Source organism: Triturus cristatus, chromosome 2_1 (assembly GCF_964204655.1).
Source record: "Triturus cristatus chromosome 2_1, aTriCri1.1, whole genome shotgun sequence".
NCBI classification, from domain to species: domain Eukaryota; kingdom Metazoa; phylum Chordata; class Amphibia; order Caudata; family Salamandridae; genus Triturus; species Triturus cristatus.
This window is the reverse complement of record NC_140581.1, coordinates 432,934,705-432,960,416: the sequence shown is the minus strand read 5'-3', so window position 1 is coordinate 432,960,416 and position 25,712 is coordinate 432,934,705. Positions and strand designations below refer to the sequence as shown.

The following is a 25,712-nucleotide window of genomic DNA, read 5'->3' as shown; positions in this document are numbered from 1 at the left end:
GTACCTGATCTTTCATATTACTCACCGCTAAGCGATGAGAACGAAAGGTTACATGAGCAATTTAGACTCTATAACTTTTACCGCCTGCACTTACTATGTGAAACGAGACTGCTGGTTCTCCGTTGCGGTTCGTGCTGGGGCTTCCATGAAAGTTTAACAAAAACGCGCGTCTATGTACTTCCTCATCAGCGTGAAACGTGTCATTGACGCGGTCACGTGATATTGCTAGGGAACCATTCTTAAAGAGAAACAGTCTTTAAAACGGGATGTTTTTCTGAAATGCCAATGAATAAAGCTCGGAAATAACATAAGAAACAAGCATTTGCAATGCAACAGGTCTCGCATTTACGCAGTTTTAGCTATTGCCATTCTAAATGACAATGCCTTTTATATATGTTTTAGTGTTTTTAAACATAGATAAAACGCATTGTTGTTTACAATGCCAACAGCTTAAACTCGGTTAAATGCGAGACCTATTGCATTGCTAATGCCTGTTTGTCTGTGGATTTCAGTTATACTCAGACCGATTCTTAAATGGACTCTTTCATGAAATACAGAACAGCAGTTCACCCTCATTAAGCATTTTGCAAATTTGCCACTATATTGAAGTCCCGCTATTCCCGCATATTTAAACTAAATTTCCATCAACTGCATCATTTAAGACATTTTGAAAGACTTTTTTAAAAGAAGGCAACTAACATCATACTTAAACTAATTGTTAGCAGAATTTTAAAAAATGTGACAAACGTATTTGCTTTGTATTTCGATATTGTTATATGCTTTATGTTTACAAGTTTAAATATAACTTTAACCTGGTTTAATTTTAATCAAACCAAATGTAATAATAACAAAAAATACATTGTTTATGCGTAGAACAAAAACATGACAAACCTACTGTAGAGCAGTGGAAAAGGTGGGATGCTGAGGTTTTGGTGACTCGGGAAGAAAAGAAAAGGACGTGAAGATTGCAAGAAGGGCCGTCATAGGACACAATGTTCCTGTATGCCGTGGTCATTGATGTCAAATTGTTAGCTGTGTTGCCAATTTATTCCATGTCAACGGGCAAACTGTTTCCAGTCATGGACTTTTATGCTACAAATCAATTGCTCTCAGGTCTGTTGGAGTAATTTGGGCAATGAAAGCAAACCAAGACTACAACACCCAGAATGCGCCAGTGTGTCACACAAAAGCCAGAGCTGGAAATTGTGTCTATGATCACATGAACTTAGGTGGGCAGCACCAAATTGTCTCCGGCCCACCAAATTTCCAATGCTGGGCTTTCCTTTAATAAATCAATGCAGTCTAGTTGTAGCAATTACGCAGCTCAACTACACTCATTAGAACAAGGTCTCTAATAACAATGATTGGTAAAGGGAATTTCACAACTGTTAAGGTGGAGTGTTGGTACAATGGACCCAGCGGGTGCATGTGGGCATGTGGGCAGTAGCAGTGATGTTGTAGGCTTACCTGTGTACTACAGGTTTTGACAGGATGGGTATCACTGTGGGTTCTGCTTCAACTGGATTAGACGTTTACACGCGCGCACTGGTTATGTAATGCGCAGGGGTTTCAAGCAGCGTGCTGAGGTAAAAGAATCGGTCAGCTAACCTGTGGCAGAACGTGAACTACGGACGCAAGTTTACTCTATTGCTGTGGGATCTGCTGTGCCCTGGAGAATGACACCTGGGGCAGCAGGATGTGTGATTAGTTGCTTGTGCTGTGGCGTAGGGTTACCTGCTGTCTCCCACGGCGGGGAGCAGTGACACCAACAGAGCCTATGTCTGTCTGCTCCCGCGGGAGCTGGAAGTCTCGCAGCTGTCAGGATCTTCTGACAAAGCACTTCCTCACCCCTGAAAGTGCTGCTGCCGGGCCAGAGTGCACCTAGCTGGCGGGTGGCATTCTTGGCAGTGGGTGCTGTGTCTGCCCCATGGCGATAACTAACCTGGAGCAATTTTTTTTCATTATCTTTCGAATGGTGGAAGAGGTTCACTTGGCTCACTCAAACCCTACCTGCACCCGGCTCCTCCAGAGTCGCTCTAAAATGGTTACCTTAACGCACTTGATCCTGGCCATATTACACTAACCGATGGCATGCAACGGACTGGTGAAAGGTGAGTTCCTTCAAATAAAAAAAAGCTGGGGGGAGGTGGAGGCAGCCGAGGAGACTAGCGAGTGTAAGCAATTTTGAAGCTTATGGGCGCAGTTAATAAATAAATAAAAGCGTAGGGTCAGCGATGCTCATGCAGCTAAAGCCCAAAAAAGCATAAGAAAGCCTGGTGTGCATCGAGCTGGTTAAAAAACAAACGAGTGGAGACGACAGCGGAAAGAAACCTTCCCCCATACCCGTGTGTACAGGCTAAGCACACCGCAGAACCCGCATTAGAATTACAGCCACTGTGCTGCTACTGCCGATATTGACCCTGTTACAGCTGCGCTTCTGCTTCCGGGTAACGTTTGTATCGTGCATGTATGCTGGACAGGTCAGGCAAAATAGAGTGCAAATTGAGTCAGCCAATCCCAGGGAAAAAAAGCATTTATAAATGCAATAGGACTCGTATTTACACGAGCCCTATTGCATTTTAAACAAAAATGCGTGAGTCGATAAAGGCACGAACGGGAGGGGGAGAGGGGTGAAGGGGTGAAAAGTGACGGTCTGTGGGAGGGGGCGGGGGGAAACACAAGGAAAAAATAGCATAACAGTAAAGGGGCTGATAGCCTTGGAAGTCTACAAATGACAACATGGCCGTGAAGAGGAGGGACTAACAATGGGAAAACCAATGAGAACAATGTATTTATGATGTAACCCAATCAAAAAGATGGGCGGAGAGAGGGCGGGGCTTAAATGAAGCTTCCCCGGTATAGTGCATACAGCATGCCACGCAGAGCGATGGCAGCACGTTGCGCTGCAACTCTATATGCGAGACCTAAAAAGGGGGAAAGCAATCAAGTACAAATAACAACATTAAGGAAGTGAAAAAAACAAATATTTAACAGTCTCCCTATTAGCTCTCCCTGTGCAGAATGAACATGTGTGTGAATGGATATACATCTTGCTAATACTTACTTAACCAAGCAATATACCCAAGAGATTATAAAAATACATGATACCACTCATTAAAGTTTTACAAAAAACATATCAGTTCAATACGGTCATTCATTCCATTAGGGTACATAGAGTTCCATTTTTTTATCCCAAAAAACTCTGATCTGAGCAATTGTTTATGAGGGTCAATGTCTGGTCGGATTTTCATTGATTCCAAGACAGTGAATCTTAACTGTGAGATGTTGTGTCCTGCTTCCATCCAATGCATGGCTACAGAAGATTTTTCATTTTTCAGCCGGATATTATTCTTATGTTCTGTTATCCTTACTTTAATCTTTCTCTCTGTGATGCCCATGTACATTTTTCCACAAGGGCATTTTATTGCGTATATTACATTCATAGTATCACATGTGCTTGAATGCTGTAGAACGATTTTGGTGCCATATAGAGGGTGCAAAAACTCATTACCTGTGATTACGTTGTTGCAGTGTGTACAGTTTTCACATTTTTGCATACCTTTAAAGCTTATTTTTCTACTCTCTTGTAACAATAGTTACTTTAAGTTTCATGAACGTTGAAAAGCAAAGACCACTCTTTTATGAGATATACATCTTAAATCAGGTTCAGTCCCTATCATTCTCCAATGTTTTCTGATAGTGTTTTTAATGGTGTTGGCTTGTGTAGAATACTTACGGATGCAAACAGTGGGTGCTTGTTTATTCACATCTTTAGGTGTCAGTAGAGTAGATCTGTCTATTGTATTCGCTTTTCTCATAGATTCCTCAATTAACGTTTTGGGATACCCTCTTTCTGTGAATCTTGTGGCATAACTTTTTATGGATTCCATGACTTCCTCCTGATTACTTGTAATTCTTTTCCATCTAACAAATTGCGAAAACGGAAGACATTTTTCAGCAATTGTTGATGGAAGCTTTTAAAATGCAAACAGTTATTGCATAAGCGGTAGCTCCCGCAAAGCCCATAGATGTTCCGTTACATTGGAAAAAAACTTTCCCTTCCATTGAAAGTAACTATGATATAATGCGAAATGCATCAATTCCAATAATAAGATCTTATAGGCTCCTTCACATTCATTATTGAGTAAAAACTATTGATGTGTAGTTCAAGTGCACCAAATGGTCAGGGGGTTCAATGTCCTTCTAGTAATGATCAGAGTAGTGATAAATAGTTTAGATGATGGTTAAGCCTAGAAAACTGACACATATTGAGTGATTAAAGGAAATAAGGAGGGGGTGCATGATGATGACAGGAGGAGCGGGCCAATCCCTCAGTGTCAGTGTGATATATTGTGTTATTTATCAAGCTGAGGGAAAGAAGAGTTTGGAGAGCTTAGAGTACAACAGTGGTGAGAAACAAGGTCATTGAAGGGGTACTATTGTTTGTAACAGTAAAGAATACTTCTTAGTGAAAGTGAAGGTAATCATCTAATGTACATGTGTTTCATCAGTAAGTGTTCTTTGAGACCTTTTTGGAGAATACAAAATTCAGAGCCAGTGTGATTTCAGTCTGAATTCAGGTAGAATAATCATTGCTAATTCCTGGGTCATAATAGTGAAAGCTCACTTTAATGTTTACTCTGACTTTTAGATATTGTTAGTTTTATTAATTCTTTAGAGTGATGTGTTTTAATGATTCAGAGGTTGTACAAGCTGTTTTGAAAGTTCAGGGTGTATCTACCACAGGGGCAACCCGTAGACCCACTTTGGACAGGGTTGTATATCAAACAAGGACCGTATGTATAGGTGTCCTTCTGAAAAACATGTATACTTAACAAAACCCACTGATGTATTGGTTTATAAAATCAATGTATAACAAGAGGACATGGACAAATTGTTTTTCCTAGACGTTCTTTATCTTAGTTCTGGTTTTTATGCAGCAGAGGATACAATTAGAATATTTACAAATGAGTGCTCGGTGTGACGAGCAAACACACAGTGCTCAAAAAGTGAAAAGGAGGTGCAAATGTGATCCAGTATAAAGAAACTGGAAAAAAAGAGAAAAAGCAGGTTCTTAAAATACAGAGAGACAAGTATTTCAGAAGTGACTGAATATTTAAAAGTCTCTCAATAACTAATTTTAAGCAGGGTATTCGCCTACGGCATTTCAGCGCTTATTGATTTATCGGTAATCAACAGGACACCGCGATGGATAACCGAGCATGAAAAGACACGAAAAGCTGCACAGAATAAACCATAAAAATTGGGACTCCAAATGTAATAAAACCAGATAAAATCATGTCTCCATGTAGGGACATATCAAGAAAATACATGTGCCTTCTCTTGATTGGGAACTATCAATTTGAAACAGATGTTTAGTCATAAATGGCCGTATGCCTGTTGATCATTTTGTAATATGAAGGGAGTGCCACCATACTGAATAAAGAGTTCATGTTTTTCAGAAATCAGAAAGGCAAACAAGCATTTGCAATGCAATAGTTCTCGCATCTGCGAGAGTTTAAGCTATTGGCATTGTAAATGACAATGACTTTTATTTATCTGTTTTGCTAATTAACACATAAATAAAAGCCATTGTCGCTTACAATGCCAATAGCTCAAACTCTTGTAAATGCGAGACCTATTCAAAGAAAGTGAAAGCACGCGTGGCTCGCTGAATTTTGAAGGAAAGCATGTCATGCCACCTGCACTAGGAGAAACTCGTTAAAGAAAATAGTGCTACACACTAAAAAACAGATGTAACGTGTAACAACAGAAGTAAAAGGCCAGTTCTCATGGGAGGTTACAAATGAAGACAAGGCGGGAGGGACTAAGAAGGGACTGAGTAGGGACTAACAAGCCTATTAATCAGAAGCCAGCATTTACGAGGGACAATGACACAAGCCAATGACAAATATGGGCAGAGAGTGGGCGGGACTTCTATCCTATACTCCAATACATCATGCTGCAGAGCAGCACATGCACTGCCCAGGCTCAGTCTAAAAATAACGGTGTAGCAAAGGCGCCACAAAAGTGGGTCCCCATGCCAATAAAGGCTCCCTGGTGGGGGAAAAAACAATCGTTGGGATGTGTTGTATAGTCAAATATTGTAATACACTGTCTGTGATACAATACAGAATACATACTTAAAGGATTGTGGGGGGGGGATTGTTCAGTTTGATCAGATTAGGATTCCTGGAGCTCTAGCTTTGTTTTGGCGCCCAGCCCTTTACCTCTGAATCATTCGGTCCTTTTCAGCCACTCAGGTGACAGTTTGATTGCTCCTCCACCACCCTTTATGAAATATTTATGGGTAATTTGGCACAAACATTTTACTGCAGGAACATAGGAACAATTAATTTAGCGAGTGGCTGCAGTTTGCATTTTGTTGCACATAGCGCAATTATTTTAAGTGTAAAATGCATCCTCTGGGCCGTTTTGGAAGTGAGGGTGCTTTTGGCGGTACAAAAATAGCGCTTAATGCTGTTGTGCTGCTCTCTATTCTGCATAATGTTGCTGTAATTTCACGTAATTGTGCTACAGCAAATTACCCAAGTTACGCCCACCCCTAGCTTTTTCTCCTTTTAGGTTTTACTTCTTAACTGTGACTCTCAAAAGCAAACCCCTGTCACCTTTCTTATATATTCTTCTGTGCAGGAGGCAGGGGAGGAGTCGTTCCTTCCATGGGCAATGTAGAGGTGCCAAAAAAGGGGATATGTCATCATCTCAATACATAGCGGAAGGGGGTTTATAATTATTAAAGGTGCCATGGGATATGTGTTGATGCCCATAGCTCAAGTGTCGGGTGTTTTTGGCTGCTTCTTATGTCTGGCAAACGGATGTTTAATTAGAAATTGATTTTGTGCTGGCCTGACAAGTCAGTAGTTACGGCTCCTTCCTTCTATACTGAGAAGCATAGAATTTGCTGTATTTGTTTTGAGTATGGGACCTTTGCTGTCAGTTGGTTTCTGACAATGCTGATGAAGGTTGTTTTCATGTCAGATTAAAGTGAGTCAGTTGACTTATTGCTTTGACTTGTCATACTAGTTGTAGGTTGAAAGCTCCCAGGAAAAAGAGTTCATTCGATAGTTAAACTTGATTAAGATTAGATTTGTTGAGACCCTTGGTAAATGGGATTGTTCCCTTACGGTGATAAGGCTGGCTGTCAATAAATGTGAGGAGGAGAAAAAGATGTTGATTTTCATGTAGTAGATGTGTGGATATTTTGAAGTTTGTGTCATTAAACAGAAGTAATAAAGTTTACAGGTTGGTGACGCAGGCATTATTCTGGGTAATTATTTATTTATTTCAAGCGACAAGTAATATTGTGTTCATAAATGCTGTACGTTTGTCCCCGTTTACATCAAGGTACACAGAACGATAAACAGAATGACACACAGTCAAAAGTGAGGACTAACAGACATCTTAATCCTGTACAGTAATAGTATCTACAATACTTTAGTGTACAGGGGACGGTCTTTTAGCTTGAGGTATAGATGTAAAATTGACATTTTTGCTTTATAAGGCCTCTCAGTGGCAATATTTAACCTGGGTGGCCTTCGCGTTTTGAGAGGTGGACTCGTAGTGTTTGTTCTGAAATCCTGTAGTGCTGGGCTGGGCTGGGCTGGGCTGGGCTAACATGGGAGGATTCCAGTGAGTTGGTGCACGAAGGTGGGAGGACCGGAGGCGGGATGTTGCAGTCCCTAGTTCTGGCGCCTCGAGGATGGGTGCACGCGCTCATTGGACAACAGACTTGTAAACCTGACGTTTGTTGACTCGTTCATCGTAATGAATGAATAGTTTGACGAATGCAAGGTTTACACGAAGAAAGTGTCCCGTGTACAGATTCACCTTGTTTCTGGGCGTTATCTGTGAATTGAACAAGTCCTGTCAGCCCCCAGCGGGTGTCACGCACTGAGCCGAGCGAGAGAGGCCAGTGAGGCTGAAAAGTGAAGGCGCATCCGAGGCCTCCTTTTCAGCCGTGTTTTTTTTTGCTCTTTGGAATGAATTACCAGATGTGCACTGAGGTCATTGTACTTTATTTCAGGGCTGCGGCTAGCTCTAGAGAGTTTCAGAGTGACTTCCATGTGATATAATCTTACGTTGCTGAATGCATCCTGTGTAGATTGCCAGGATTTATATTGCTTGCTTGACACTGTCATTTTGATTGAATCTAATCTTTATATTTTTCTTGTTTAAATAAACATTGGCCAGGGCAATATATTCATCCATTCCACCCACTCCTTTTTACTTTGCATGGAATCTGAAAGAATGCGCCTGTTTTCTGTAGCGCCGATAAATGTCAACCTTGAAGCATGGAAAGAAAAACATGGTTATCATTTTATCAGAATGAAAATAATGGTGATCCATGTGCCCGAAGGGACGAGGGAGGCAGCACTGGCGGGGGGTATGAGGGGAGGGAGGGAAAGGAGGGAAAGGAATTATGTTAACCATTCCGCCACTGAAGACTTTTAAAAACGCCACATTCTCTCCCGCTGTTTCGTTTTAGAATAGCTCCAGTCTCCGTTCTGCAAACACCTCTTACACAACTGTAATCACCAGGTTATTAGAATACTTTACCAGCCAAGCTTCAAAAATGGCCTGCTGCACTGAACATGATACATGTTTGGTTGACAAATGTAAAATTCTGCTTGGAAGATACTTTCGCAGCTCTCGTTGTCAGCTTTGCATTTTCAGCTCTTTATGGGACCAGCAGCAGTGAATAGTGATGTGACTTTTTCATGGTTTCATAACCAGGATCATGGGAATATGCATGTCATGGCTCGAGTCTAGAAAAGGTTGCAACATGTCTGAACCTCTTGAAGCTTGACTGTTACACCGACCTTTGCCTTTCGCCCCAAGTACATCAGGCAATTCCAGCTCCTGCTAGATAGATGCACGTGATGAATCTAAGTGGGTATTTGTTATTTATGCGACAAAAGGAATTTCAACCCTTAAAGAAAGAGACCAGATTGTGTAGTTTTCCTAGTGGACGGGTTCTGGGGTGTATAAGGGAGCGTGTGTATATTTCTGTCACTGACTCTTTCTACGGCAGAAGTTTGGGTGCGGGGTTCTCTGCTGGCATCTTGGTGAGTAATTTACATTCAAGCCCTGATTACAACGGGCTCGTGTGTAACCCTGCTTCAGCCCCATTTGAGAATTTGCACCCAAATTGAGATTGCAATTGATGCATGAGTATCCCACGTTTCCCCAGCACACATTTCACTATCAGAGCTTGAGCACCGAAAACATTACACAATCCGAGTTTTGCAGATCAGAGCAGGAAGCTATCCTTATTCAGAGGTACAAGCAAGCACCTTGCGGTTTAAGTAAAGGCCTCATGAGGTACCACACAACATACTGACCGTCTCTGGGTGTGAGCAGTCTCTGCATAGATCTATGGCGCAGAAGCTTTTTACGGGATCTGGAGAGTCTGGGGTGCTCGATCGGCAATCAAGCAGGGAATTTTCCAAGAGTCATTTTAATCTCCTGTCGAGTCGTGCCAGATCATTCATGGAGGACAACTGTTATCTCTCAGACTCTCACAGCTTCGCAGGCATTTAAAGGCTGCTACCAGGAGCAAGGAATGGTGTGAGAAGGTTCAGTGCTCCGGAATAACGAGTATTTTGTTTGCTAGTGTCCCCTATGCACTGTAGAAATGATAATTGTCTGTCCTTTTGTTGTAATTTTTCATCAACTCTAGGTGGCACTATGGAGCTGCACATTATGGAAGCATGTCCCCATTATGAGCTATTTTATATGGAATGAGAGTCACATGTTTAGTGGGTAAAAAGCCATCGGAAGAGTCTGAATCTGTGCTGAATGATAGGCCTTTTCCCCTTACAATAACCACCTGCTTTGAACAAGTGGTAATTGGGAGCTCGGAGGTCACTACATGTCATGGTGAAAGGCGGGAGGACGGGGGAGGTAAGGGAGGGGCAGCATTCCATGCTCTGCCCTTGCCGCAGCTAAGTAGGTCTTTCCTCAGGTGGTGACTGTCAATAACAGCTGACTCCCACTTCAAATATCACATATACAAAATAGACATGCAGTGACTAACAGGTACTCAAACCAAGCCACCTTAGATGCAAAATAAACCACCAACTCTTTAGCTAGGTGGGAAGGTTTGTCACAACTCCAGTCAACGCATTTACCTTTCACCCTCATGCGATCACATTACCCTCATGCTCATATTCATGACATCTGATGGACAATCTGCATGAGCAACCAGCTTTGGTGCTATCTCTACAGGAAGCATTGTCTAGTCTGTGGCACACATAGGCAGTCTCCAAATGCTTTAATTAAAAAGACATCCATTACCATTGGCTCCAAATAGAGCTGAAGCTTGACTTGGAATCTGCACGTGTCTGGTACATGCTGTTATGATCCGCCTCATTGGCCTGACCATTTCAGCCTTTCCCTAAGTAGAAGAGTGAGGAGGTTTGGTGGTAGGTGGACATGCCTTTTTCAGTTACCCTGTTATTGCAACTTGCTTCCGTGGTGGTCTTTAGAAGTCCGCTACTGCAAAAGCCCTTTTCACTTCTCCATCCTTCTCCTTTTGTCACCTGACTTTCCTTTTTTTTCCCTTTTTTATTTTTAATCATGAGTCCTGTCTTATAAACACACAAATGGTGAATAGTTGGGCAAGCGGTCACTTTTGGGAAGGTACCATGAAATCACTGCCATCCAGCATGGTCTATGTGACAATTGAGCCTAGGGTGTCAGCGCTCTGCCTGCAGTGAGCCATTCCACTGTAAAACCTGAATACTGTAGCCATCTTTTGATGACTTGTTCGATTGCTTTGGGCCGGATGTTTGGGGTCTCTCTTGCTGTTTACGGTGAGCCTCTTGTCTGCGGTTCTTCCGGACAATTGTTGACCACTGAAAGTTCTTTGGGTAAGCACCTGTTTTAGAATAGGGTGCTTAACCCCTTCAGTGCCCATGACGAGCTGGACTCGTCATGGGCCGCGGTGGCGCTGTGCCCATGACGAGTCCAGCTCGTCATAGACCCCGCCCGCTAATGCAACGGCCGGCACTGGGCGGGGAAAGGGGCGGGCACTGAAGGGGTTAAGGTAGATGTGATTGTCACATTTGCAAACTTCATGACAAACAGGAGGTGAGGGCAAGCAAGCTCCCTGCAAAAAAGTGAGGCAGAGCTTTCAGTCAACTGGGCAAACTGGCAGGCGAAAAGAAGTGGGGCTTCCCATCACCTGTGCAAGTCTACAAGTAGGTGGGCCTTTCCTCTCTGGTAAAAGCAGGGATTGTTAAGAATTTCCTGGTATGGAACCGTCATTTGTTCTAGTAACACATAGCATACTCTGCTTTTGTCTTATAGGATGGTGCTTAGTGAAACGACCAGAAGATGTCCCTTTTGTTGAGCAGGAGATGACTCCAACGGATGGTCCCCTTTTGTGTGTACTCTCTGCCAGGCAGTCGATTCCTCCATCTTGAGTTGTAAAAGTGGCTTGGACATGACAACTGCCAGAACCAAACACCAGCCCTCGGGGCTCTCACTGTAGGTCAATCCTCTTCTTCATCATCGTCCTCCATGGTGATTGCATGGCGCCCACTGTCACCCTCCGACACCCGCTGGATGGATACTATACCGCTGAGCAAAGCGTATCCAATCATGGCCAACACCCCCACCATGACAGACAGCACTTGGGTCCGCCTCTTGTGTGGTTCTTCTTCAGAGTCTGCAGTCTCTGCAGAATCTCCAGAAGGCGTCTTCAGGGGTGCCTGTGGACCATCTCCGTCCCAGGTGAAGTAGATGTTCAAAATGGACGTGCAGTAGTTACAGAGATTGTCTAGAGACCTCAAGTGCTGCTGCAGTTTGCTGCTGGGCAGATGTGCTTTCAGCAAAGGGGCCAAGTAGCTGAAGACATGTGCATCGAGTGAGGCCGGTGCGTCCCTGAAGAAGAACTTCTGGGTCCCTAGCCTCTGGGAGAGATGGGTCAAACACTCCTGTGCGTCCCTGTAGAGCTCCTTTTCCAGTTCCTCTTCCTCCTCGATCCACCGGTCTCCCCTTAGTGTCTGCAGTCGTTCCAGGTGCTGCTTGTGCATTTGATTGGGAAGGAAGAAATTTAGAGGGAAAGGGATGGCATCCGCATACCACTTCCGAGTGTGCTCCACGTAATTCTTGGAATCAACCCGGAAGGTATGGATATAAGCCGGAAGCAGCTTTTCTTCCAATAGAGACACGAATGCCAAGGTATCTGCACTTTGTGTAGCCGAAAGGTCGTAGTCTGCATTATATTTCTTTTTTCTGAGGTGTGCAATGATTTTGTGAGTCTGGCATACAACACCATTGTCCGAGGTCTTCTGGGCGGGCAGGGTGCCAGAGGGGCTTCTCCAGGGGTTGCTGATCTTGTGGACTTTGAGTGGTGCTCCTGCAAACCGAGCATATGTCAGCACGGCCAAGCTCTCAGGCTCCACGCTCGGCAGTCCCCAGGCACCAACCCAGCAGTACAGCTCCATGGGCGCCGCCTTGTCACCTGACTTTCCAATAACATTCAGGCATGCTGTTATTGAATTATTATTCTTTAATACTTATGCTTTTTATTACCGTGCCTTTATGAGCCATTGGATGAGGGGGGCTAGATTTGTTCAATTTGTAATAGAGCACAGTCATTTATGGGAAAAAGTCTGTGTCGCTGCGTGGTATAGTAAATCTCACTTAAGAGCTTGCATCACCTTACGCAGCAGAGTTCACAGCCCTGAGGTTATTTACGTGCTCTAAGTAACCTTAGGTTTCCTGTTTCTTTTATTCTACAGATCGCTTCACCCAGCTTAGCTAGATATGCCCCTGCATTGCCCTTGAGTCTAGAAAAATCTAGACCATGCCCCTTAATTTTCTCTCCTATAACTGTGTAGCATTCTGTAATCACTGGGCTTTGATTTATTTGCGCAATGAATTAGTCTGGATAGACTTGTGCCACCTGCAGACTCTTACAATTGTTTTTATTTATTTATTTATTGTGTTTTATCAAGACCACAACACACACAAAATGCCTCAAACAGTTAAGGTAAGCAACCACAAAAGAAAAGAAGCAGAGCAAACGCACAATGTAAATGCAGAAAGTTGAAAAACATGAGTGACAGCACCACAGACCCATCACCGATCAACAATTGAAGCCTGTTGGATCCACAGTATATCATTTCACAGATACAGGAGCTCTGAGGGCCATGAGACATGTAACATTGTGATCGATGGGGCTCACTCTAGTCAAACCGTGGGCTCAGTCATGGGAGAGGGGGAAGTCAGCCACGTAGGGGTGTCTACGCTTTTGTGGGCACACCTCTCATGTATCAGGGGATTGAGGGTACTATGTACTCCCACTGGGCTCACACGGGATACAAGGTATGTGATGAAAGGGGGCCAGATGTCTACTAGGCGGGAACTCTGAGTCAGTAATTGCCATTATGCTGTTAGTTGCTCTTGGCAACAAGTTACGTCACACAACCAGTTATTCACTTGGAGTGCAGGGCGGCGTCACCAGTGTATTGCAACCTTATGCCTGTCCAGGAATAATAACATTCCAACCAATGAAGATTTACAGGGCCGGTGGTCAGTGATTGAGTCAATGGGATAATTGACAGCCAACCGGAAAGGTTCCACCCCAGGACACTCCCAGGCTAAATGGAGACCAGCAGCAGAGGGTATCATCCGAAAGCCCCATGGGGTGTAACTGGGTGGGAGTGTGATACATTGGATGAAGGAATTTAATCTAGATTAAGAGCAGTCAAAAGTTGGGGGAGAGTGCCTTGGTCAACTCACAGCAATATAGCCATTGTAGCAGTGAGAGGGGGGTCAGCACAGCTGCCCAATTGGAGTACGCCCTGGGGATGCGTATAGGTGTCTTATCTTATATGACCCCATACAATCATGTGATCAATTTCCACGGGGATGGGTTGGTTAGGATCATGTCCTGCATGTGAAATATCAGAGGCACAGCAGGCATTGGGCCATGCAGAGCTCAAAGCTGGCTCTAAATTTAAAATACGTCAAAATGTCAAGTAGAGTGTGCTGTGGCAGTGCAGTTGTGTTGTGCCATGAAATATTGCCCTTCCAGGTACAAATCACCCAGCATGAGGAGATGTAGCCAAGTCAACTGGTGGGACACCCTCTTATCATCTGCTGCTGGTAGTTGCGGGTGGCAGAGTATTAGGCGAGTAGGAGATGCCTAAGAGGCCTGAAGTCGCATTCTATCACATGCCTAGACCGTGCAAGTGACTGTGTCTATTTCAACCCGGGTGCACCAGGCAAGCAGATATCATGTGATGGATAGCTAGTCGGGGGCCATGATGGAGTCCTCAATGGCCAGGTGTGGTTGGAAAGGGGGTGGATGTATCCAGAAGTGCACATATTGCACTTGTGCGCAAAAATATTATAGTTCTATGTCTACGGCACACAGTCTGCCTTGTTCAAAGGGAAGAGTTAGCATTTCAAAGGAGACCCTTGGTTGCTTGCCAGCCCAAGTCAGAGTCAATAACTGCGTGTGGAGTTGTTTGAGGAAGTATTCGGTTAGTGGCAGGGGAATATTAAAGAATAGATAGAGGAATTACAGAAGACAGGGAAAGGGGTCATTAGCTTGCCATTAATGGGCAGCCTAATGCACAGAAGTGTGTAGAGTAGTTTGACCTTGCTAGTGAAGGTGGGGCTGGGGCTGAGGCCTAGGCGTCCCAACAGTTCAATTGAAAGGGTCACTCCAAGGATTCAAACGCCTTGGTTACATCAAGCAAGTGGATTGCCGCCTTGCGGTGAGGGTCTATGAAGTGCATGAGTGCAAATAGTGTGCGGAGGTTATGAGAAGTGTTTTGTCCAGGCCCAAAGCTCAATTTGTCCGGACAGATGATGTCAGGTAGCAGTAGCATCAGGTGTGTCGCGAATAATTTAGCGAGAATTTTATAATCCACATTAATCATTGAGAGAGGGCGATAGGAGTCACAATGGTTAGGAGGTTTCTTAGAATGATGACGATCACTGCCTCACGCAATGTGGGGAGCCTCATAATATTCTGCCAACTTTAGAGACTCATCATATTCCGCCAAGAGGTGAGGGGCAAGAATCTGGGCATACTCTTTAAAAAGTGGCAGCCAGACCATTCAGTCCCAGTGATTTATAACTAGGCATGATCAGAATCACCTGTGCTATGTTTTCAGCTGAGAACGAGTCATCACGATACTGCTGAAGCACATGTTCGAGCCAGAGGAGCTGAATAGAGTCCAAGAACTCATCTAATTGGACTGGGTCACGAGCAATCCCGGAGGTGTAGAGGTCAGTGTAAAAGTTTGGCATAGTGTGCTTACGGCCCTCTGCGTCTGAGAGGGGAACCTGACTATCATACAGTATCTCTCTGATATGGTCACTGGCCCAGGGCTGATGCAGCAGTTTGGCCAGCATCCACTCATCCTGTCCCTCTCCCTGTAGCATTGGACCAAAGTCTCTTTGCCAAGATAGTGTGTCTCTTGTAGATCCTCCTCCTCCTCATACTTGCCAAGCTTCCACTTGAAGGAGGTGAGGAAGTCCACATCCCTAGAGAGGAAGAAGGCAAGCCCGAGGGCTCAAATATCGCTTTCAGCACCCCAGCTTTCTTAGCTATGTACACACCCAGAATGTAGGCATTGGAAGCCTCCCAGAGTGTTGAAGCAGAGGACTCAGATTGTGAGATGAGGGAAAAATATTCTACAATACTCAATCAAACGTCGTCCTGGAATATCCAGTCGTGGAAAGCATTTTTTGGGAGTCCCCACGTGAAGGAATGGTTCCGCATGTCGAGATTGTGAGTTCAAGAAGGATAGGGGCAAGCTCCGAAAGTGTCCTTGGGAGATGTTCAATGGACCTGAGCTAGGGAACTACTAGTGAATTCTAGACCAGATGTTATGTGTAGCACCAATGCAAGTGCCCTCTCTGTCCTGGGGTGGGTGTACCACCACAGGTCAAAAGGTCCGTGGTCTTCAATTGTAAGACTCAGTTGAGCGACTGATCCTGCACCACCTCATGTCGCTCGATCAGTCCAGGTGAGGGTCAAGCATTATGTTAAAATCGCCTCACCACTGGATTGTAGCAGGCCCACACTATTCCGGGCTAGCAGTGTTAGGCCCATAGACAGCCACCAACATGAGAGGCCTGCCCATGAGTGTGCCATGCAGGATGATATACCTACCTTGCATGTCGCACATGGACGTGTTTGTGTGCCACTGCAGTCCCTTTTGGAAAAGAATAGCGACTCCAGGAGCATAGTTAAAGTATAATGCTGCATTTGTCACTGTGAGCCGGTCAGCGCGTAGTCGGGGATGGGAGCGCCTAGTGAGGGGAAGTTCTTGCAAATAAAAAATATCGATGTGATGTCGGCATTGGTAAGCGTGCCCTAGCCGAGCCTCACGCTGACCATTCAATCCAAGTAAGTTCCAGGTCAAGCATCTAAGGGTAGTCATTGCAGCCTACAGGGTGTGAGTACTGGGTGTAAGGCTTGTGCGAGGGGTGCTGGAAGCTGCTTGGGATGACAGGCAAACCATAGCTCCAGGTACGAACAAGGTAAGAAAGAATGTATGAATGCATGCCTCAGGGCACCAGGAAGTCTAGCACATAGCACAGGAAGTCCAAGCTGGGTGGTCAAGACTGAGAGCAAACATAAAACAGGGGGGTTCATGGCCAATGTGCAAATATCGTATCTGGAGGCCAGGTCGAGATGGGCACACACAATAAGTAGCAATACATAACCTCAGCAATCCACGGCCAAGCCTCATGGCATGCCGATCGAGTCACTGTGAGCACAGCCTGATGCCGCTTTTAGTGGATTGGGGTGGGTCGCAAACTTGCCGGAGAATTTCAAAGCCACCGTAGGGTAAGTGAAAAGGTGAGCTTTGCCACAGAATAAGACATGCAGTTTGGCAGAGAAAATCAATGAATAATGTGCCTCAGCCTTCTGTCGTAGGCGTTTAGCTGGTAGAAATTCAGACGGGCCATTTGTACAGATATTGTGAAGTCTGAGTAGAACAAAAGTTCATTACTTTGGTATTGAATGTTTTGGCGTTCTCTAGCCAGTCTCAATACAGTGTCTCTCTCTTTTGTAGCTGAGGAGGCTTGCCACTATAGGTCGTGCCAGAGTCCCTGGAGGTGGTCAAGGGCTCAGCGAGTGGTGGGCACGCTTGATTGCAAATAGTGGGGACAGAGCATAACCGAACAGGGAGCGGAGCAACTCCTCAACATAGGTGTTAATTCTGCTCATGGCAGTTGATTCTGGGACCCCAAGTATTCAGGGTGCGGGGGCTATTCCATTAGGATCGAGCCTCCAAGTCCTCATTTTTGTTTTTAATTATCTCCAGGATAGTTTCCATCCTCCAAGGTGCTCATTGGTGGCTATGTGGGTGTCCTCCACCTCCAAGGGGCTTGTCTCGACCAGGTCAATGCATCCGCCGTGCTTGTCCAAACTCTCCTTTACGTGGTCCAAGCGCATAGTTAGTGTATCGATTTTGGAGTCTATGGAACTGAGGGTATGCTTGAGGTTCATGAACATACCCTTGAAGCCTTGGTCGAGCTGGGAGGAGGCCTCCTCGACCGCCTATAGCCCCAGAGTCTCCAGGGGTGTATCCACTGCAGTCTCAGCTTGGTTGGTCTGAAAGGATAGTTTCGACTGCCTACCTGCCACACACCTATGTCCAGGAGACATGAGAAGATCTGAATTCAAACACAGCGCTCAGCAAGTCAGCCCAGGCATCGCTCCAGCTCCCCCTTCTGCCAGCCGGTGTCAGGGCATCTCTTTGTTTGCTTATGCAATGTTCTGAGAGGGGGTGCCATCCTAGCTAGCATCAAAGGGGGCGACCCCACTCCCCAGTGGCATGACCATGAGCACGGTTCAGGCGACAGCGGGAAACAACAGGCCGACCACCCTTGAGGACCCCGAGCCAAGACGCCAGCAGCCCCCACTGGGGCACAGCACCCCACACGAGCAACACACAGCCTCAGACCCGCTGCCGACACACCCAAGGAAAGGGGGGCCATGGGATATGGTCTGGCCACGACAGGTGTCATATCGCGGGTGGGCACAGGACTCAGCAGCAGGATGCCTCAAGGATCCTCTGGCCTAGGTAGGCCGCATCATCTCAGGAGATGCGCCTCTATCCACCAGCTACAGGCATGTCCCCAAGACAGCCCAGCCTTTTCCCAGCCGATCAAGAGGGCCCTCCGAGTACTGCTGCTGAGTATTTGAGGGCCTTGGAGGGCAAATGGAGGATTTTAATAGATTGTCATCTCATCCGGCAGAGCTGTGTTAAAAAGCGGCCATCTTGTTGAGAGGCTCTCTGGCAACCCAGACACTTACACTTCTTGATGATTATGAAATGTGTGTCTGCCTGCCTTTCAAGTGCGGAAACAGTAATGCTTCTAAGGAGCCCTCAACCCACAACACAAATACAAGAGTTCATTTCACGTTCACTTACAGAAAAAGCAATTAAATCTATTACAAATGTTAAAATGAGTAATTGAATATTTGGTGTATCAGTTTTCCTCTAATCAGGAGATTAAATGTCTCAGAGTGCCTGACAAAAGTAAGCAAATACACTTTGAGCCTCATGTAGGATTTGGCAGCAGGGCCAGTGAAAATATAGCCCAGATGGGCCTACTGCCAATGTGAGCCGGTGGTTGGCAATGGGGCCCACAACACTTATTTCTTTGGGGGGTGTTAGACCTGTCAGCCCTTTGGGTGGTCCCTCCTCATCATTATTTATTTTGTCCCACTTTTGCCTCAAACCCTGTTAGAATTTTTCCTTTTTGGGAACCACCAGACTTTTTAGTGTTGATGCAGGGTCAGGCAGCCATTTTCCCTACCCCTGGAACTTCTGTCTGAGGGCCTGAGACACAAAATGGTGGCCACCCATTGTCACCTGTGACATCATCAGAACCCACTGGAGATTTCTAGAACCTTCCGTAACATTCTGGAACCCTGTGACAGTGAGAGGCAGTTTAGAATGTTGGGAGGCCATCTCAGAGTGGCAGTTGGCATCTGACTAGAGAGGAGAGAGGACCAGTTCAGAAGGAGGTCGGAGTAAGGCAGCAGGGGTGGAAACCAGTGCTTGGAGTGGGGTCCAGAAACCCACCCTTGATGCTAGTCCCTACTGACCAAGCCCAGCCTAGAGCCCTGTGTGGGACCAAGACCAGAAAAACCATCTTAAGGACCTAAATATTGTGAAGAGGCCTTAAAGAAGAAGACCAGCAAGCTCCTGGCCTGTTTAGCAGTGTCCTCCTGGAGTCCTGACGTCGAGAAGCCTGGAGACCTGAGGCCTGAGGTGGAGAAGCGGCGCTGACAGAAAGCAGACGTCGTACCCGGAGCCGTCAGAGGTCGAGAGAGGGCGCCGACGGAGGTCGTGGAGAGGCACCGGAGGTCGAGTAAGGAGTCACCTGAGGTCGAGGTGAAGCGCGCCGGAGGTCGGGAGTGGAGATCGCACTCCGGAGTCGCCGGAGATCGAGGTGAAGCGCGCCAGAGGTCGGGAGTGGAGATCGCACTCCGGAGTCGCCGGAGATCGAGGTGAAGCGCGCCGGAGGTCGGGAGTGGAGGTCGCACTCCGGAGACACCCGGAAGCGGGGAGACCGTGACCCTGCGACGCCGGAAGGCGAAATCGAGCCGGAGCAGCCCAGCGACATCGTGCCGAAGCCGCCCAGCGACACCGAGCCGAGGCCGCCCAGCGACATCGATCCGGAACCGCCAGCGACACCGATCCGAAGCCGCCCAGCGACACCGAACCGGAGCCGCCCAGCAACATCGAGCCGGAGCCGCCTCACGACATCGACACGGCGCCGAGCGGAGCCGATCATCGTGAAAAGGGCAGTAAGTGATAGAAAGGGCATCTGAGGCCCTGTGGAGCCCTAAAAGACCATTCTAGGGGCTAGAGGGGTGTTAGAACCAGCCTGGGAGTGCCAGGGGTGAACTGAGACTGGTGCAGTGACCTCTGTGAGGGGTTGTGTATTTTGGGAGAGCCAGATCCTTAGGTTACCCTTATTCTACCTCAGTTCAGGCCCAGCCTTGACCAATCTAGGTGGGACACCCCCCATGTCATCCAAATGACCACAAGCTGTACTTGGGCATAGTAAAACCAAACTACCTCAGGAAAGTGATGTGAACTGTAATTGTCATTAATTGTGTTATTTAAGTTATGGAAGGTGCTTTATTTATTGACTGTATTTATTGTCTGACTGTATTTATTCCTGCATTGTATTTATTGTCTGACAGTATTTATTAGCCATTTGTATTTATTGCACCCCTCTTTATTCCTGGCTTATTTATGACCTGATCCTATTTATTGAAACCCCACTGTGGTATTATTTATTTGACCTGCCCTTTTAAAGGAGAATCTTATGGTACTGTATTTATTTTATGAACCCTGCAACTAAGAGAAAATAAGATAAAGACAAACTACTTTCTTTCATAATTTTTACGGTGTAGTGTCGTTTTTGGAACGGATGAACGCATGGTTATTGTGAGGGTGTGACGTACGCTTAACACGGTGCCTGACCCCCAACCGCTCGAGCCAACCTACCATTGTTCTGGGAACCTGGTGACTGCTAACCCGGTTGCCCGGTTTCCAACATAAAATTGGTGTTCAGCGGTGGGATAGAGCTGTGCTTGCGTCTACTCGACAATAACTTTGGGTAGTCCATAGGCCTACACCGGGAGTTTTCTCCAAGCGGACTTCCTAATTTTGAGTTTTGTTTTTTCCAAATTTACTTCTGGTGGTGGGAGGAGGTATTACAAAAGGTACCCCCCTGCATAGCTTCTGTAAACAACTGTCTTCTATCCTGAGTGGGCAAAATGGAGTTTGTATTGGAAGATGTGGAAACTTACACTGTGGCCCAACTCAGAGAGTTTTGTGAGCGAGAGGGGGTGTTTTGTCCCCAAGGTGCAAAGAAGGGTGAGCTCCAGACCAGCTTGAGGGCTTGGGGGGAGGCACGACGAGAAAGTAAGGTGGAGAAGGAAGATAGGGATGGAGAGCCTGTCAGCGAGGGGGCTGGTTTGTACCAACCTGAGGTGGGGGACCTAGTAGCGGGGCCCGGAACACTTTCAAGGAAGGGCAGCAGTGTCTCTAGCAACGGCTTATTAGAAGCAGAATTCACTGACCGGAGGGAGAAAAGACAGCTCACATGGGATTTGGCGAAGCTGGAGAAATAAAAGGAGGAACGGAGGATGGCTCACGAGTTGAGGCTCAGGGAGATAGATCTCCAGATCCTACGGGTCGGGGCACACCCTGTTCCTAGTGGTGGCAGCGAAGAAAGAGAAATCACCAGGGAATCCAAACCCTATTTGCCAAAAGACATAGTAGCTAGCTATAGTGTGGGTGATGATATCGCCAGGTGGCTAGCAGCCTATGAGGTCTCTTTAAGAGTCCATGGGGTTCCAGAGAAATATTGGGGAGGGGGATTGTATAGATACATGCCTCCAGCTGGCAGGGATACATTATTGGCCCTAGAGCAGGATGAGCAGACCCACTACCCCACCATGAAAGTGGCGCTCGTGAGGAAGTTTGGACTAACACCCGAGAAGTACAGACAGAAGTTCCGGGGTAGCCACAAACTGGGCACACAGAATTGGGTGGATTTCCTGGACTATGCAAAGAAGACACTAGAGGGTTGGATACAGGGCAGTGAGGTGAGGGACTACGAGGGGTTGTTTGATTTGATGTTGAAGGAACACCTGCTCGAAAAATGTTTCCCTGAACTGCGTCAACACCTGGTGGATAGCAAGCTGACCAATCCCCGGAAGCTTGCTGAGGAGGCGGACATTTGGGCTAGTACCCGAGTGTCCACAAGGGGGACTGGAGGGGACTCTCAAAAGACTGGACAGGGCGCCCCCCAGAAGAAAGAGGGAGGGGAAAAGAAAACGGAGTTCTCTAAAGGCCCCCAAAATAGTTTCCAAGGGAAGGGAACAGGATTCACCCCTAGGGCTAACCCCCCCAGAAACCCTAATCCTGGCCAGAGTCAGCAGCCAAGGGTTGTCCATTGCTATGAGTGCGGTGGTGTCGGACACTATAAGGGAGATGTGAAGTGCCCAAGAAGACCACCCCCTCCCATCGGAAAGGCCCCCGGAGTAGCTAGTGTAGTGCTCGGGGAGGAGATGCCCTTAGGTAAGGGAAGGGAGCGGGCGGGTGTCACTTTAGTGTCCCTGGGAGAACGGGAGATGGTTCCTAAGATCCAGGTGCCCGCAAATACCACAAAGTATGGGCAGTGGGTCACCATCAACGGCCAAAGAGGGGAGGCTCTGAGAGACACAGGAGCCAGTATGACTATGGTACGTAGCCAACTGGTGTCTCCAGAGCAGGTGATTCCCCACATACTCCACCCTGCCGCGATGGCTGACGGCAGAATGGGCCATTATCCGGTGGCCGAGGTTCCATTTGAATGGGAAGGGGTTGCAGGGTCACTTCGAGTTGCCGTAAGCCCTGCCGTGCCAGTCAATTGTCTGCTGGGGAATGACATGGAGCATAATGCTTGGAAGGAGGTGGAATACCGGACTCATGCTGAGATGCTGGGTACACCTGACTGGGCCTGTGTCAGCACAAGGTCTGCGACTACCCGGAGGGGGAGTTCGTTTAGGCGGGAGCCTGGAACAAAGGCACTGCCGGCTGCCAATCAAGGGAAGAACCGAGGACAAGAGGAGCCTGCCTCGGCATCCGCGCCCCGTGTGACGGATAGGCCACCGGAGGTGGTGGACCAGGAGTCCGCGGAGGGGGATGTTACCAAACTGGAGAACCTACCCATCCCGGCCGAGTGGCACGTGGAGGGAGGGCCGACCAGGGAGGAATTCTGCAAGGGCCAGAAGGAGTGTCCTACCCTTGAGGGACTGAGGCGACAGGCCGAAGCCCAGGCAGCAGGGAACGTTGAGGGGAACTACAATATTTACTGGGAGGATGGCCTCCTCTACAGTGAACCCAAGGCACCCATGCACGGTTCGTCACAGGCCTTGGTTGTCCCTCAACGTTACCGAGCCTTCCTCCTGGAATTGGCTCATGAAATCCCCTTGGCAGGACACCTGGGGCAAGACAAGACCTTTGCCCGGCTTGTCCCACACTTTTATTGGCCTCAGATGAAAGTGTCGTCCGACACCTACTGCCGGACGTGTGTGTCTTGCCAAGTCAGTGGGAAAACAGGGGTGAAGCTGAAAGCTCCCCTGGAACCACTTCCTGTCGTTAGCACCCCCTTTGAAAGGGTGGGCATCGACATTGTGGGTCCGTTAGATCCGCCTACTACAGCTGGTCACAGGTTTATCCTGGTTTTGGTGGATCATGCCACACGGTACCCAGAGGCTATACCTCTGAGGACCATTACTGCACCTGTGGTGGCTAGGGCCCTGATGGGAATCTTTACCCGAATGGGTTTTCCCAAGGAAGTTGTGTCCGACAGGGGGACCAACTTCATGTCAGCATACATGCGGGCAATGTGGAAGGAGTGTGGAGTGACCTACCGGTTCACCACTCCTTACCACCCCCAGACCAATGGTCTGGTGGAGAGGTTCAATAAGACCTTGAAAGGCATGATTAGAAGTCTGCCTGAAAGCCTGCGGAGGAAATGGGACGTCCTCCTACCCTGTCTATTGTTTTCCTACAGGGAAGTGCCACAGAAGGGATTGGGCTTCTGCCCCTTCGAGCTTTTATATGGGCACCCTGTGCGTGGACCTCTCAGCCTGGTGAGAGACGGATGGGAAAGAACTCCCAGAAAGCTTCCCCAGGACGTGGTGAGCTACATGCTGGCCTTCCGGAGCCAAATGGCTAAGTTGTGGAAGCAAGCTTCTGACAACTTGGAAGCCACCCAAGCAGTGATGAAGGCGTGGTATGACCACAATGCTCACCCGGTGGAGTTGGAGCCTGGCCAGAAGGTGTGGGTGATCGAACCAGGAGAGCTTAGCGCCCTCCAGGATCGCTGGTCAGGACCCTTTGAGGTGTTGGAGAAGAAGGGTAAGGCTACCTACTTGGTGGACCTGAAGACCCCTCGTCAGCCCCTACGGGTGCTGCATGCCAACCGCCTCAAACCCCACCATGAGAGGCCCGAAGTCATATTGTTAATGGGGACTGACGGAGCAGAGGACGTGGAAAGCGAGCCTCTCCCCGACTTATTTGCGTCTCAAGAGAAGGATGGGTTGGTGGAGGGAGTGATTCTCTCCCCGTCCCTAACTCCTGAACAGCAGGAGGACTGCCGCCAGGTCCTGGGGCAGTACTCTTCGTTGTTCTCCCTTGTTCCGGGTAGGACTCACCTGTGCGTCCATGACGTGGACACAGGAGACAGCCCACCTGTGAAGTCAAAGATCTACCGGATGACAGACAAGGTGAAGGCCAGCATTCACAGTGAAGTCACTAAGATGCTGGAGCTAGGAGTGATTGAACCTTCCAGCAGCCCCTGGTCCAGTCCGGTGGTACTAGTACCAAAAGCTGTACCACCGGGTGCCCAACCGGAACTGAGGTTCTGTGTGGACTACCGGGGACTGAATTCAGTAACCAAGACTGATGCTCATCCGATCCCGAGGGCGGATGAACTGATTGACCGGCTGGGAGCTGCCCAATATTTGAGTACCTTTGACCTTACTTCCGGTTACTGGCAGATCTCTCTGACTGATGGAGCTAAGGAAAGGTCAGCCTTCTCTACGCCCAAGGGCCACTACCAGTTCTGCGTGATGCCCTTTGGGCTCAAGAACGCACCTGCCACGTTTCAGCGTCTGGTGAACCAGATCCTCGCCGGAATGGAGAGTTTCTCTGCTGCTTATCTGGACGACATTGCCGTCTTCAGTAACAGCTGGGAGGATCACTTGCGTCACCTGCAAACTGTTCTCCAGGCCCTGAAGCAAGCTGGTTTAACGATCAAGGCCAGTAAATGCCAGATCGGGCAGGGGTCGGTAGTGTACCTTGGACACTTGGTGGGTAGGGGAGCGGTGCAGCCCCTCCAGGCGAAAATCGAGGCTATCATGGCCTGGGAACCCCCCAAGACTCAGACTGAGGTCCGAGCTTTTCTGGGCCTCACAGGATATTACCGCCGCTTCGTGAAGGGGTATGGGACCATTGTGGCCCCCCTCACGGAGCTTACGTCCAAGAAACAACCTCGACGGGTAGTCTGGACGGAGGCTTGCCAGCAGGCCTTTGTGAAACTGAAGCAAGCCATGTGCGAGGCCCCGGTCTTAAGGGCCCCAGATTTTTCCAAGGAGTTCATTGTCCAGACGGATGCATCGGAACATGGCATTGGGGCAGTGTTATCGCAACTCAATGAAGAGGGTCTGGATCAACCCGTGGTCTTCCTATCCCGGAGACTACTTCCCAAGGAACAGAAGTGGAGTGCAATAGAGCGTGAAGCCTTTGCAGTGGTATGGGCTCTGAAGAAGTTGCGGCCATACCTGTTTGGCTCGGACTTCCTAGTTCAGACCGACCACAGACCCCTTCGTTGGCTGATGCAGATGAAGGGGGAGAATCCCAAGTTGCTAAGGTGGTCTATCTCCCTACAGGGAATGGACTTTCAGGTGGAACATCGGCCTGGAGTGGACCACGCCAATGCAGACAGTCTCTCAAGGTATTTCCGCCTTAGTGATGAGAACTCCCAAGGGGTTGGGTAGCTCTCCCCACTTTCAGCTGGGGGGGACGCGTGTTAGACCTGTCAGCCCTTTGGGTGGTCCCTCCACATCATTATTTATTTTGTCCCACTTTTGCCTCAAACCCTGTTAGAATTTTTCCTTTTTGGGAACCACC

At 47.6% G+C, this 25,712-nt stretch overlaps 1 long non-coding RNA gene and 1 pseudogene across 1 annotated transcript in view; both read right to left on the bottom strand.

Moving 5' to 3' along the window:
* Positions 1-152, bottom strand: part of LOC146865417 (uncharacterized) — a 374,443-nt gene extending 374,291 nt beyond the window's left edge. The window contains exon 1 of the long non-coding RNA XR_014976633.1: positions 95-152. This is a non-coding gene — a long non-coding RNA (uncharacterized LOC146865417). The remainder of the gene's footprint in view (positions 1-94) is intronic.
* Positions 153-11,337: 11,185 nt separating this feature from the next.
* On the bottom strand, positions 11,338-12,482 carry LOC146865416 (metaxin-1 pseudogene; annotated as a pseudogene).
* Positions 12,483-25,712: the final 13,230 nt, after the last annotated feature.